This window comes from Phacochoerus africanus, chromosome 14 (assembly GCF_016906955.1).
Source record: "Phacochoerus africanus isolate WHEZ1 chromosome 14, ROS_Pafr_v1, whole genome shotgun sequence".
Lineage (NCBI taxonomy): Eukaryota > Metazoa > Chordata > Mammalia > Artiodactyla > Suidae > Phacochoerus > Phacochoerus africanus.
In genome coordinates, this window is record NC_062557.1 from 38682136 (window position 1) to 38695825 (window position 13690).

The window sequence follows — 13690 nt, forward strand, 5'->3', positions numbered from 1 at the left end:
AGTATTTTACAATCAATAATATCTAGTAAATCCTTGTGCTAGCCATATAAGGTGTGTGTGGGGGTTTTGTTTGTTTTTGTTTTTGTTTTGTTTTTTTGGCTGCACCTGTAGCATGTGGAAGTTCCTGGGCCAGGGGTCAAATTCAAGTTGCAGCTGTGGCAATGCCAGATCCTTAACCCCTGCGCCACAGTGGGAACACCTAAGGTGCTGTCTTATAAAAATGCACAAGAATAAGGCAAGTCTCTATAGTAGATGGAATGTTTTTAAACTTCTAGTTCTTTTCTTTCTTTCTTTCTTTTTTTTTTTTTTGACTTCTAGTTCTTTTACCTTATCCATATGTATAACATTTCTTCCCAAATACCCGGTGTCCGCTGTCCCTCTCGAACATGTGAAAGGACAATCGCGTAAAGATTTACTTCTCTGGGGGATTTGCATTTTGGTAGCTATTAGTGGCATTATTCTCTGGTGCTATAGGCATTATATATTATAGGCACGCATTCCAGAGCCATGGGGACTTGATGGCCCCCTGAAATCAAACTTCTGTAGACTGGGGAACCCTGATCACAGCTGTCTCCCAAATTCTGACAGATACATCAAAACTGTTGCCAATTTGTTAATCAGGGGAAATGATACAAATGGAAAATGCAACTATTCTTTGAAGGACTCATAAAAGTCTGGGTCTGATTCGTCTAAGGAGCAGTCATTGCTCATGCAATTAAGGAGAATATTTTTGGAAAGACAGACATCAGAAGCTAAGCAGAGTAGAAGTTTCCACCCTCTACTTACTATGTCTAATCAGATTAGCTCTTATTCTGCACAGAAGCTGCACTGTTCTAAAGCACTGCTTATTTACACGTAGCGAGGAGCACCCATCTCTTCCCTGGGCAAGTCAGACTTTTATAGCATTCGGTCTCTGAGATGTTTCTATATCTAAAGCATAAGGGGAAAATGAGGGAGAGGTAAAAATAGACCTTAAGGGAGTTCCCGTCGTGGCGCAGTGGTTAACGAATCCGACTAGGAACCATAAGGTTGCAGGTTCGGTCCCTGCCCTTGCTCAGTGGGTTAATGATCTGGTGTTGCCGTGAGCTGTGGTGTAGGTTGCAGACACGGCTCGGATCCCGCGTTGCTGTGGCTCTGGCATAGGCCAGTGGCTACAGCTCCGATTCGACCCCTAGCCTGGGAACCTCCATATGCCACGGGAGCGGCCCAAAGAAATAGCAAAAAGACAAAAAAAAAAAATTTGACTTTAAATGGGTAATTCCTGTTATGCCTCAGTGGATTAAGAACCCAACTAGTATCCAGGAGGATGCAGGTTCAATCCCTGGCCTTGATCAGTGGGTTAAGGATCAGGTGTTGCCAAAAGCTGCTGCAAAGGTCACAGAGGCTTCTTGGATTTGGTGTTGCTGTGGCTGTGGAGTAGGCCAGCAGCTGCAGCTCTGATTCAACCCCTAGTCTGGGAATTCCCATATGCCACAGGTGCTGCCCTAAAAAGAAAAAAAAGAAAAAAGTAAGAAAAATAAAGGAATAGATTTTTTAAAAATAAAAATGTAGGTGTCAACTGACACCTAAAGTTATTTATGGTTTATGAATGTGCTGTCCAGTACGGTAGCCACTAGCCTCCTGTGGCTATTTATGTTTAAACTGATTAGAAATTAAAATTTAAAATTCAATTCCTCAGTCACACTGGTCACATTTCAAGATCTCAAAAGCCATAGGAGGCTAGTGGCTACTGTATTGGACAGTGTGCATACAGACCAGTTCTAGCCCCCAAAGTTCCATCAGACAGTGCTGGTCTAGAAGATAATATCTTCAAATCGCATTTTTGGAAGAAGCATATATAAGCCCACATTTCCACTTTCTGTAAAGGCAGAAAGCACCTCCCTACCCACAGGCATATATGTGCAGTCACTAAATGGTCTTGAGTTTAGCGCGCCTTCCTCCTTGCCTTAATCTCTACATCTTTACACATACATCTCACTCAACACACATTCTATTTTGGCCCTCCTCCCTCTTCTTCCCTGATGAGGATTTGATTCTTCACAGCAGGCTTCGCTCTATAACGCATGAAGATGCCCAGCTCTTTGTCACTAAGGAGCGCTGTTCTGGAAACCTGCCTTCTGTGTAACAAACAAGCTTGAATCTGAAGAGGAATGTATGTATCTATTTGCGCTGCTGAGTCATTGAATTGACTGAAGGGAAGACTGGGGGTGGGGTGGGGACAGAAATGAAAGCAGCATACAATCGTTTCTATTAGAGATTTTGCTATTTTGGTATTAGCATGTCAAAAATAAGTCACTAGATGAGTTGATGGTGGAGCAATTTGGTGCTGAGAAGACACCTTTTCAAGGCAAGATTTGAACTCCGGAGGTGCTATCTTGAGTCCGATTCTGCCTTGTTCTCTCGCAGAAAGATTAATTTTGCCTAATTTAAAAGCTGTGACTCTCTCCTTATGAAGGGAAAAATAAACAAATCTCTCCATTCTAGACCTGTTTAGCTCCCCTAAGATTATCACTAAAATGGCTTTGATGTTATATTTTTGTCTGGGAAGCAGACAGAACTTTTAGGTATTTCTGCACCCACGGCATGACTCTGAATCCTGTTGGGGATCAGAAAGAGCGTGAAAAAACCCTCAAACTTGTGGTTTAAGATGCAGGGGTGTGGAATGGTGGTAGGAAGTGGGGTGTAAACCCAAAGCGCAGTTTTCATCTCCCTCACCAACCCCTCCCCGCGAACCTATGATTACTGTTTGACTCTTCAGCAGTTCTGCTGCCAACGATTTACAACGGTGAGGAGCTGGGGCTGGTGAGAAAAGGGCTGGGCGTGGTCAGGACTCTCAGGTGTGTGACTCACTGCAGAGCCTCAAGGAAGTTGTTTATACCTCCCCTCACCTGCTAGGGCAAGGTTGTGCTGGGAAAAAAAAAAAAAAAAGAAACGTTTTGTATCGACTCCTGTTATGATGGGCAAACCTACATTTTAAAAAAAAGACCCTCAGAGTGACACAGCAAATAAGCCCGCCACGAATCCATGCGTTTAGCCTGGGCTCAGGAGACATGCGTCGGGGACCTGGTGTTTTGAGACTCAGGGTGACACCTGTGGTTTATGATGTGGGTTGGCGGTCTCGGTGGCAGGCAGAAGATGGTTATATACACAGCTACTTTTGAGTCTCAGACCACATAACCTCCCACAGTCGCTAGATACTTCCCAAACCTGCCCAAGCAAAATTCATCCAACAGTTGCCATGAGATTTATTTTCTCTAAACTCTTTCGTCGCAACTCCTGGGCTCTCTCGTGCAGGATACAAGGTGGGGGTGCGGTGAGAGGCAGAGATTAGTCATTAACTGCAGTCTTCACACCTTTTATATTTGTATTGTTTTCTTGCCTTTAACCCTCTCACATCCAGTAAGTACCCTAGTTTATCATCCCCGCGCCCCTACATCCAGTTTGTAGGTAGACTCTGAAATGGGGAAGAGCCGGGTCGTACGCTGTGACACAGATGAGCACAAAATCGGAGCAGAGATCTGCCGGGGCAGCCGGGGTCTGCGAGTCAGGGGCGCGCCCGGGACGCCCGGCTCGGCGGAGGAGGGCGCAATGCGCACGCGCGCCGCCTGAGCTCCGCGCGTCCCCCGCCGGCTTCCCTCCACCTCACCCGCGCCGCTCCTCTTGCGCCGAGGCCCCGCCCCCGCCCCGAGCGTCCGCCCCCCCCCGCCCCGCCCGACTCTGAAGAGGGCGGCGAGGTGCAGGGAGCGTGCGCACGGCCCGCCCCGGGCGCGGGCGGAGGAGAGAAGGAGGGGTGAGCGCGGCGTCCAGCCCGCAGAAGCCGAGAGCAGCGCAGGAGGGAAGAGCGCCAGCTGCGAGCCCAGCCGAGCCGGTACGGGGCCCACGGGCTCGGGCGGGGGGCGGGGGGCAGGGGGCGGGCGAGACTTGGCGCCAGAGGGGCTCTGGGGCTCCGGTCGGACGGGACCGGCGAGTCCCTGCGCGAAACTGGTCTCTGGAAAGTTTGTGCCGGCGTCCCCCACCTGCTCCCGGGCGCTTCTCGCATCTTCTGGGCGGCGGGGAGAGAGGCCTGGCGCCCTCGGCAGCGCCCCTTCCTCAGCGTCCGCCCCCGCCTCGCGGACTCTCGGCGCGCACTCCCCGGCTGGTCCCCCACCGAACCTGGTCCGGGATACCGGTCCTCTGGCTCCTAGGCGAGCATCCTTTCTGCTCCCCTCCCCCTCCCCGACCCCTCTGCTCTGCGGTCCGGCCATGGCCTCCCTGCCTCCTCACCCCGCCGTCCGCATTCACCCGCTCCGAGCTGCGGGAGCGTCAGCGGCTTTATGCATCTTCCAAAGGTTTTTGGTGCACTCTTAGAGGCAACTTGACTTTAAGCAATGCCAAGTATTCAACTTGAGTGTTTCTCTACGGTGGGGGATTGGTGTGCATGGTGCTAACATGTCTTTTTATTTCTCCTAAGTACCCTTGCTCCGGTTGAAGTTGAGTTGTTGGCGTGCGAGAGGAGTTGCATGCTGTACGTAGCTGCCTTAAGTGGATTGTATAACTATATTTTATTTAGGTGATGTTGCCAATGGTACCAGCCAGTGTTATGGTAACTGGGCATCCCAGAGGCACGGACGGCAAGGAGGAGTGACTTAAAATGCAGTTCTACCGTGTGGGTTTTTTTTTTTTTTTTTTTTAAGTACCTTGAGCTTTTCATCCAGCAAGGCCGCAGGACATTTAGCATTGTTAACTAGCTGTTCATTGTAGTTTTATGAGAGACAGGTAGAAAGCCTTATCTTCCCATTTTACAGATGTAAAAACAGAGGCAAAAAGCCAAGTCCTGATTCTTTACTCACCTGAAAGGAATATGGACTAGAGTTACTGGAATTCCTAGCCCACAAGGCCACTCTGAAGGGTCATGCAACGTTGGAACATCCTCCCTGAGATTGTATAGATCAGTTAAAAGTCAGAGGCTGGGGCCATCAGCAGCTCCATCCTTGGAACTCAGCTCTGTCACAAAGTTAAGTGATACTGGACAAGTCAGAGCTGCTCTCTGCGGGTTTCCTGCTCTTTAAAATGAGGGGAACAACGGTGCTGTGTTCTTTGCGAGGTTGTGTGTGTCTGGAAGCGCCACTTCCTTGAGCTGCATTTGGTGATTGTGACTTGTTGTAGACTCATAAAGGTCCCCATTCTCGGGTTCCCTTTAGAAATGCAAGTAAGGAGGTGACCCCAGAATGAATAACTGCCTCTTCTTCACCAGAGACACCTGAGAATTCATGTGAGGGACAGGCTGAGGCAGGGACCCCGACCTGGGTGGGGGAGAGGGTTGCTTTTGTGGAGGTAGGACGGAACCCTGCACAGGCGGCTTGACACATGGGCCCTATTCCTGCCTCCAGCTCTGACTCATCTTCTGACGCTTGGGGGAGGAGAGGTAGATGCTTGATATTTTTGGCTTCCCCCATAAAACGGGAGACAGTTTCCTTCATTCCAAGGCTTTTTAACGTCAGTGTCCAGCGTGTCTGTGCTGAATTCTCAGCTGAAATCTCTCATATTGGTTGAATGCAGGTATGATTTCTGATTTCCTGTAATATTCTTTGATAGACTGGTGTAAATGTATATACTCTTTTCATTCAAAAACAAGACAAAGCAAAACAAAACTGGCCAGGTATGTTAAGTCTGGGAAAACCTATTTAAAACTTTAGCATTTTAAAATGTTCGTTAGGGAAGGATCTGTTTGTTAGATTCCTTTGCAATTGGGATTTTATTTTAAGGCAAGGTGGATTAGAAGTACTTTTCCCCAATACTACAAGAATTATTTTCTATTTAGAAAATTAAAACTTTACAGATAAGATGCCTTCTTTTGAACATCTGTCTCAAAAGTAGCATATCTGTATATCTTTCTCAGTTTATGTGTATTGTTTTAGACTTTTCTAAGCATTTTCATGAGTATCTTTTTGCACAAAGTGATTTTTTTTTCTGGTTTGCATAGCTTGAAAACTTTTTTTTTTTGTGATTATTATAAAATTAACTGGTCCTGTTTATAGAGATTTGGTTTCTGTCTAGAACAGGTAGCATGCGTTTTAAGTGCAGCTGGTCATAAAGTTTTATTAACCCTGGTAGCATGGTAGTATTTCTCAGAACAACCGGGCAAATGACCCCTTCTTAACTTCAGAGCAGTTAAACCATTAAGATCCTATAGGCATTACTCTCTGTTGTAAATGAAAACTTTCCCATTAAAAAAAAATTGAGTGTATTCATCTTTTCTTTGCTTCTGGGGAGGCATAAAAGGGAGTGGAGGGCTGGGAGAGTTGGCTAAAGCAACAGTGCTTGGGTGTAAACTTACGGAGTGAACGTTTGAGATGGTAGCTTTAGTTGTTTATGAAAGCCTTGCCGGGCTGAAGAGAGAGAAGAGGAAACGTTACTGTGAGCACAGTTCAAGTCAGGATTTTTGGAAGATAGACGTGTTAAAACCAAATTCACATTGAGAGTGTTGGAGTTCTTGCCGTGGCAAAGCAGGTTAAGGGTCCGGTGTAGCCTGTGTGGTGACTTGGGTTTGATTCCGGCCTGGCGCAGTGGGATTTGGCGTTGCTGCAGTGGGGGGTAGGCTACACCTGCAGCTTGGATTTGATCCCTCTCCTGGGAACTCGCATATGCTGTGGGTGCGGCCCTAAAAAAAGTTTATGGGCGTATATGCTAGACATTTATTGAGACTCTTGCCACACTAAAGGGTCAGTGCTGAATCCTGAAGGCAAATAAGGTCCCTGACCTATGAAGCCCACAGGCCAGTAGTAATAATCAGAGGGAGTGTTCTTTCCCCAGACTGGCCAGGATTGTAATGAACTCCTGGAAACAACATTGTATTTATTTAATCTTTTTTTTTTTTTTTTTTTTACTGTGAACTATAACATACAGGAAAGGGTATAAAACACACAAATGGATACTTAATCAATTATTTTGAAGAAAACACTACTGTAACCATTTTGCAGATCCCAAAGCACCCTCCTCCCAGGCCTTCCCAATGATCACCTCTCTTCTCCCCCTAGAGGTAACCTAGCCCGGTTTTTGTGGAAATCATTTCCTTTGTTTTCGACAGTTTTTATGCCCTAAATATTAATCTCTAAACAATAGAGTTTCATTTTGCCTGTTTTTCAACTTTATGCAAATGGAATCAAAGTAGATATTCTTATAAATCTGTTGTTTTTTTTTTTGGTCAGCATTACGTATGTGTATTTGTATATGTGTGTACACACACAACAAACACATGTATGATTTTGGAGGGTTTAAATTCTTGCAGCATTATAGTTTTTAAGACTCATCCATGATGTTACCTATGATGTAATTAGCTCATTTGGTGTGAACATACCCCGGGCTGTTTGTCATCCACTGTTGATGGACATCTTGCTTGTTTCTGGTCTGGGGAACTTATGAATATTGCTGGGTCATAGATGTGCATATCCTCAGCTTTACTAGCTGATGCCCATTTTCCAAAGTGGTTGTACCAGTTTATATTCCTTCAGTGGTGTCAGCCTTGGATATATAATCCACTGTACTTGCTGTTTAACCACAATATGTTTGGATATTTCTTGCGTGAATGAGTAAGTGTCACCTGGGTGATTTGATCCCTGGCACTTCATGTACCACTGTATTTTTATATACTTAGGTTTAATTGTACGGTTTGGACTAACATACCACTCAGAGCCAGAAATGGTTTTCCATGCTATGTGGCTGACAAATACCCAGTAGAAAACTTCCCACTGAATTTTTTCTTTACCCAAACAGATGTGTAGTTATAGGGAAATTTAAACATGCAAAATTAAGTCTAGGTAGTTGCCGATGTGGCTCAGTGGATTAAGAATCCGACCAGTATCCATGAAGATGCAGGTTCAATCCCTGGCCTCATTTAGTGGGTTAGGGATCCGGCATTGCTGTGGCTGTGGTGTAGGCTGGGAGCTGCAGCTCCAACTTGATCCCTGGCTGCCTGTGAACTTGCATATGCCCATATGCTGCAGGTGCGGCCCTAAAAAGCAAAAAAAAAAAAAAAGAAAAAAGAAAAAAAACTAGTACCTAGAAGTCTTTAAAAGGTTTTGGAAGAATCTTACTTTTTGGGCTACCAAATGCCTTGAGGTGGTGATTTGCATTGTGCTGGAGAATACCTGCGTTGTGCCCAGCCTTGAATGTGCAGGCCCACAGTGCTGGCTTTAGTGTGTGATGTGTGCAGGAACCCAGGCCAGTCCTTGTGAAATTGCCCTCTGAGGACCTGTACTCACATGCTTGTGTGTGTGTGTAGATTGCTGAGCAGCACTGAGCACAGGAATTCCTTGGCAATTCTAAAGGAACCACAGCTTCTTTTTCTATGAAATGTACTTTTCTCCGAGTCTTCCGTTGTGTTGAACAGTAGAGGTAGTTTAAAACTGGGTCCGATAGTTTCTGCTTTCTGAGTAGACAGTTGCCAGGTTAACTTTAATTGCCTGTGTTTGGTGGTGTTAGCTGGATTTAAAGCTAGGGGTGTGTGTGTATGTGCTCAAGAGAGGGAGAGAAAGAGAAGGAAAGAAAAAGGAGAGAGGTTAGGGAGGGATGGGGAGGTCATGCCAGGGCAGTTATTAAATTATTAAGTTCAGGTTTTTGTTGAGCATCTACTGTTCCTGGTATCATCTGCTAACAGTCTGTTTCTATCCTAAGGACAGAATTACAATTCTGCAGGTTTAGAAAGTAGTAAGTAGTTCTTAAGTAGTTCTTTTTCTTGGTTGGAGGAGTGACAGAAGAACAGTGGCCCAAAGAATGTGAAGTTTGTAATTCTTTTTAATTTCTCTTGTATGGCATCTTGGAAAACAGCTGAATTGCTCTATTTTCAGTCTTTGCAAATTACGAATACTTTTTTACTCATATGGCAAAGGTTTTTTTCTAGAATCTCTAAAATCATTAAAATTTTGAAAACAGCTTATGTATATAAGTTAGAAGTTTTCAGGAAAAGATACCCATAGTGGGAGGATGAACGGAAGTGATGGGGGAGAAATATTGTTTGTGTATTTTGATATCCCTTCCCAACAGCAGGAATTTACGGAGGAGCTTCATTTTCCATCTGTTGCAGGGAAGAGGCCCGGGTGCCGAGGCCCCAGCCGTGCCCTGTCACCTGCAGCCCTGGGCCCTCCCAGCTCACCTCAGCGCTTCTCTTTCTTGCTTTTCCACTGACAGAGCAATCCCCCATCCAGTTTGGTCAGCTTTCTGGGAGTTTCCCTTGTGGCTCAGTGGAAACAAATGTGACTAGTATCCATGAGGACACAGGTTTGATCCCTGGCCTCTCTCAGTGGGTTAAGGATCTGGCGTTGCCATGAGCTGTGTGTGGTGTAGGTCACAGACACAGCTGAGATCTGGTGTTGCTGTGGCTCTGGCCTAGGCCAGCAGCTACTGCTCTGATTTGACCCCTAGCCTGGGAACCTCTATATGCTGTGGGTGCTGCCTTTAAAAAAAAAAAAAAGTTTGGTTAGCTTTCCCCTGCCATCTGGAGGTCCCAGTAGACGAAAAGGCCACTTTTGAAATATACAGCTGCTGAGCTTACTGGTGCCTTGTCCCAGAATAGTTTCAGTGTCCGTGGACCCTGCCAGATCTTTTTGATGCCTGCCATGGGTCTTTTGAGTTTGTGGATCCACAGGAGAAAACTCTTTTTTAACGAGAGGTTGTAGCTTCTGTTGACTAGTGAACAGAGCCTTCTAACCAGCAGCCTAGTGATTTTCATGCAGGGTTCTGAAAACCACTTGGAAAAATACTCCTTTGCCATAAACTAGGATGGCTTTATAACAGTTTGTTTTTTTTTTTTTTTGTCTTTTTGCTATTTCTTGGGCCGCTCCTGCGGCATATGGAGGTTCCCAGGCTAGGGGTCTAATCGGAGCTGTAAGCTGCCAGCCTACGCCAGAGCCACAGCAACGTGGGATCCGAGCCGCGTCTGCGACCTACACCGCAGCTCACAGCAACGCCGGATCGTTAACCCACTGAGCAAGGGCAGGGACCGAACCTCATGGTTCCTAATCGGATTTGTTAACCACTGCGCCACGACGGGAACTCCTATAACAGTTTCAACTAGGGTTTGGCAATTTTTTTTTTCCCTGTAAAGGGTCGGGTAGTAAATATTTTAGGCTTATGGGCCATACAGCTTCTGTTGCAAATATTTAACTTGCCTCTGTAAACTTGCCTTTGTAGCATAAAAATGGTCATAGTTAATATGTAACAAAGAATGTTGTGCTCTGGTAAAACTTCATTCATGAACACTGAAATTTTAATCTCATGTAACTTTTAGGTGCCATGAAATACTATTCTTCTTTTGAGTTCTTTTTTAACCATTTAAAAATGTATAAACCAGGACTTCCCTTGTGGCGCAGCAGGTTAAGGATCTGGTATTGTCACTGCAGAGGCTTAGGTCACTGCTGTGGCTTGGGTTTGATCCCTGACCCGGGGAACTTCCACATGCTGTTGGCATGGCAAAATAAAAAGGAGAGTTCTCATCATGGCTCAGTGGAAATGAATCTAACTAGCATTCATGAGGATGTAGGTTCGATCCCTGGCCTCGCTCAGTGGGTTAAGGATCCAGCGTTGCTGTGAGCTGTGGTGTAGAAAGACGTGGCTCGGATCTGGTGTTGCTGTGGCTGTGGTGTAGGCCGGCAGCTGTAGCCCTGATTAGACCCCTAGCCTAGGAACCTCTGTGTGCCTTGGGTGCAGCACTAAAAAGACAACAACAACAAAAGGGAGTTCCTGTTGTGGCTTAGCGGGTTAAGAACCTGGCATCATGTCTGTGAGGATGTGGGTTTGATCCCTGGCCTCACTCTGGGTTAAGGATCTGGCATTGCCTCAAGCTGTGATGTGAGTTGCAGATGCGCCTTGTATCCAGTGTTGCTATGGCTGTGGCATAGGCCTCAGCTGCGGCTCCAATTTGACCGCTAGCCTGCGAACTTGCATATGCTGCAGGTGCAGCCATAAAAAGGGGAAAAAAAATGTATAAACCATTCTTACCTCATGGGCTTCACAAAAATAGGTAGCCGGCTCGACATGGCCTTCCTGCCATAGTTTGTCGGCTCCTGATTTGAACGAGAGTAGAGTGAGGTGCAGAGGCCACTGCATCCCTTTTTAGCATGTGATTAGTAATTAGTAGTATAATCTGCAAAGAACTATGTATATTGTCTTTTTATATAAGACTATTTCTTCAGGAGACAATTCAAGCCAAGGGAATAACATCAGGACCCTATGCTTTTTGACTTCTGTTTAGCTGAAAACTTGATTCCTCCCTTTGCTCCAGGGAGGCTCAGATACACCCAGTTGCCCTCTGAATTCAGGAGGCCTGCTACCTCTCAGCAGGGATGAGGGTTTATAGCATCATCAGGTTCCCTCTGTCCAGCTAATGCCTTATTTATTCTGCTCAGAAACTGATAGGTAATTATAGATGCCTTTGGTTTATAAAGAAGAATGGGAAGTTAGTTCATCAATATATAAATGAAGTTAACTTGCTGTAAAATCAGAAAAAACATGGAAGTGGGCCAGGGATATGATGAAGAAATTCTTGTAGGGAGAAAGCTGAAGCTCAGTGCTTGAGTTTTAAGGATGATGTTGTATCAGCCAGACATCAAAGGGTTAGATGATCAAAGAGTGCTCAGCTCTTTACTATTGAGCTCTTAGTCCTGTGAACCTTATTCTAATTTATACATTTGTTTTTAAAAAAATTATTTTATTTTTAAAAATATTTATTTATTTATTTATTTTGGCCACACCCATGGCGTGCAGAAGTTCCCAGGCCAGGGATTGAACCTGTGCCACAACAGCAGTCTGAGCTGCTGCAGTGACAATGCTGGATCCTTTACCCTCTGCCAGAAAGGAACTTGTATACATTTATTTTTGTCTTCCTTAAAGTAATAATGAACGTGTAAGGACTGAGATCTTATTTATGAAAGGGCTTTTCATGGTCCTGCTTTTCAGAGAGCAGTAGTGACTTTGGCAGTTTTGGGGAAGACTTATACGCACCTTGGGTTTAATTGCTGATGTGTTCTTTTTTTTGTTTTGTTTTAGGTACTCTGGGTCTAGGTGTTCTGACCTATACAAATCAAAGTTCACTGCTTAATCAGGAGTCTGTGATTCACATTTAATTTTTACCAGTTACTCTTTGAAGATTTAAAAATACTGTTTATTTGGCTCTGGCACAAATTGGTTTCCACTTATCACCAAACAAGCTTAAATGTGATTATGGAATTTTACCAGCATTTTCTTGGTTCAGGTTGATGAGATTTTTTACACCCGGAAACCATCTCATACCTCTTAGCAGTTTAGGATTTTTTAGATGAATGTCCAGATTATAGATAATACACAATCACACTGACCTTACTGTTCTTTAATTTCTTTCTCTTCATAGTTTTCATTTTCTTCCCCAATGAAATGTACACTTTGGAAGTCTTTAGATCAGTGGGTCTGTTGCAGTCAGATTGTGTGACTAATCAACAAACGGATAACTCATGGAGAGGGGTCCTGGTCCCAGTGGGGTTATTCATTTTCTGTGTAGAGTCCGGGAAAACCTCTTAACCTCCATTTACCTCTGATTCCTCATCTGGGAACCATGACAGTGGAATGATACTGATCTGTGAGAGGCTGAGTGTGTTCGTGTGGCTTAAACAAAATAGGCACTTGAATTTGCTTCAGCAAGTCCAGTGGTACAGCCCGAGGCAGATTAATGAGAGCTGTTTTTCTCACCCTTTAATGTGTATACAGTTCACCTGGGATCTTGTTAAGCTGTGAAATCTAATTCTGTAGGTGTAGGATGGGGCCTGAGACTCTGCATTTCTTTCAGGCTCCAGGTTAATGCAGTGAGCAGTGAGGGGCTGTAGAAAAGGGCTAGTGTTCTCCACTTGGAGTCTCCAAGTAAAGGAGGCTCTTGCAAAGCAAGGATGGCAGCATGTAGTTTGTTGTTGTTTTGGGGTTTTTTTGGCATGTGAAAGTTCCTGGGCCAGGGATTGAACCTGTGCCACAGCAGCAACCCACGGTACTGCAGTGACAGTGCCGGATCCTTTACCCACTGCATCACAAAGAAACTTCCAAGGATGGCAGCGTGTTTTATGGATTGGAGAAGAAGCATGGGAGTGTACCTAAGAGATACCTCCCCAGGAAACAAAGAACTGTTTTTCAGCACCCCTGATTGTCTTACTTTGCCTTGACTCTGTGCCTTCTCTGCATTGCTGTAGTATCCACTGTTTGCACTCCTCATTTGGTTCATTTAATGTGAGTCTCTTATTGTATTCAGGTGTCTTAAATGTGTATCTTGTGTCATCTCTTTAAGATGATACAATCCTAGCACAGGGTTCTGTCTTCTGTTCCCTTATATCCCTGTTCTAGTGACTGTTGCTGCACAGCACACCATTCCAAAACTCAGTGATGTAGAAAGATCCATTTTTATTTTGCTTTCAGATTGCTGCAGGTCAAGAATTTGGACCTCGTGTAGTGGGGACCATGTATCTTTACTCCGCAGTGTCTGGGGGTGACTTGATGGCTGGGAGCTGGAATCACTGAAGTGTCCTTACTCACATATTTAGTAGTTAATTCTGGCTATCAGTTGGGACCTCTGTTGGGCTTCTGGCCAGAACACCCACATATAACCTCTCCACATGGTAACTGTCTGGCTTCGTGGGACTTCCTCACAGCATGGCAGCTGGAGTCCAGGAGCAAGTTTCCAGAGAACAGTGGAGAAATG

The 13690-nt window shown here is 45.1% G+C and overlaps 1 protein-coding gene across 1 annotated transcript in view; it reads left to right on the forward strand.

Annotated features, from left to right (window-relative positions):
• Window positions 1–3758: 3758 nt before the first annotated feature.
• The window catches only part of DUSP14 (dual specificity phosphatase 14), a 34205-nt gene continuing 24273 nt past the window's right edge, over window positions 3759–13690 (forward strand). Inside the window, exon 1 of the mRNA XM_047758660.1 lies at window positions 3759–3868. The gene's annotated coding sequence lies outside the window, so the exon portion shown is untranslated. The remainder of the gene's footprint in view (window positions 3869–13690) is intronic.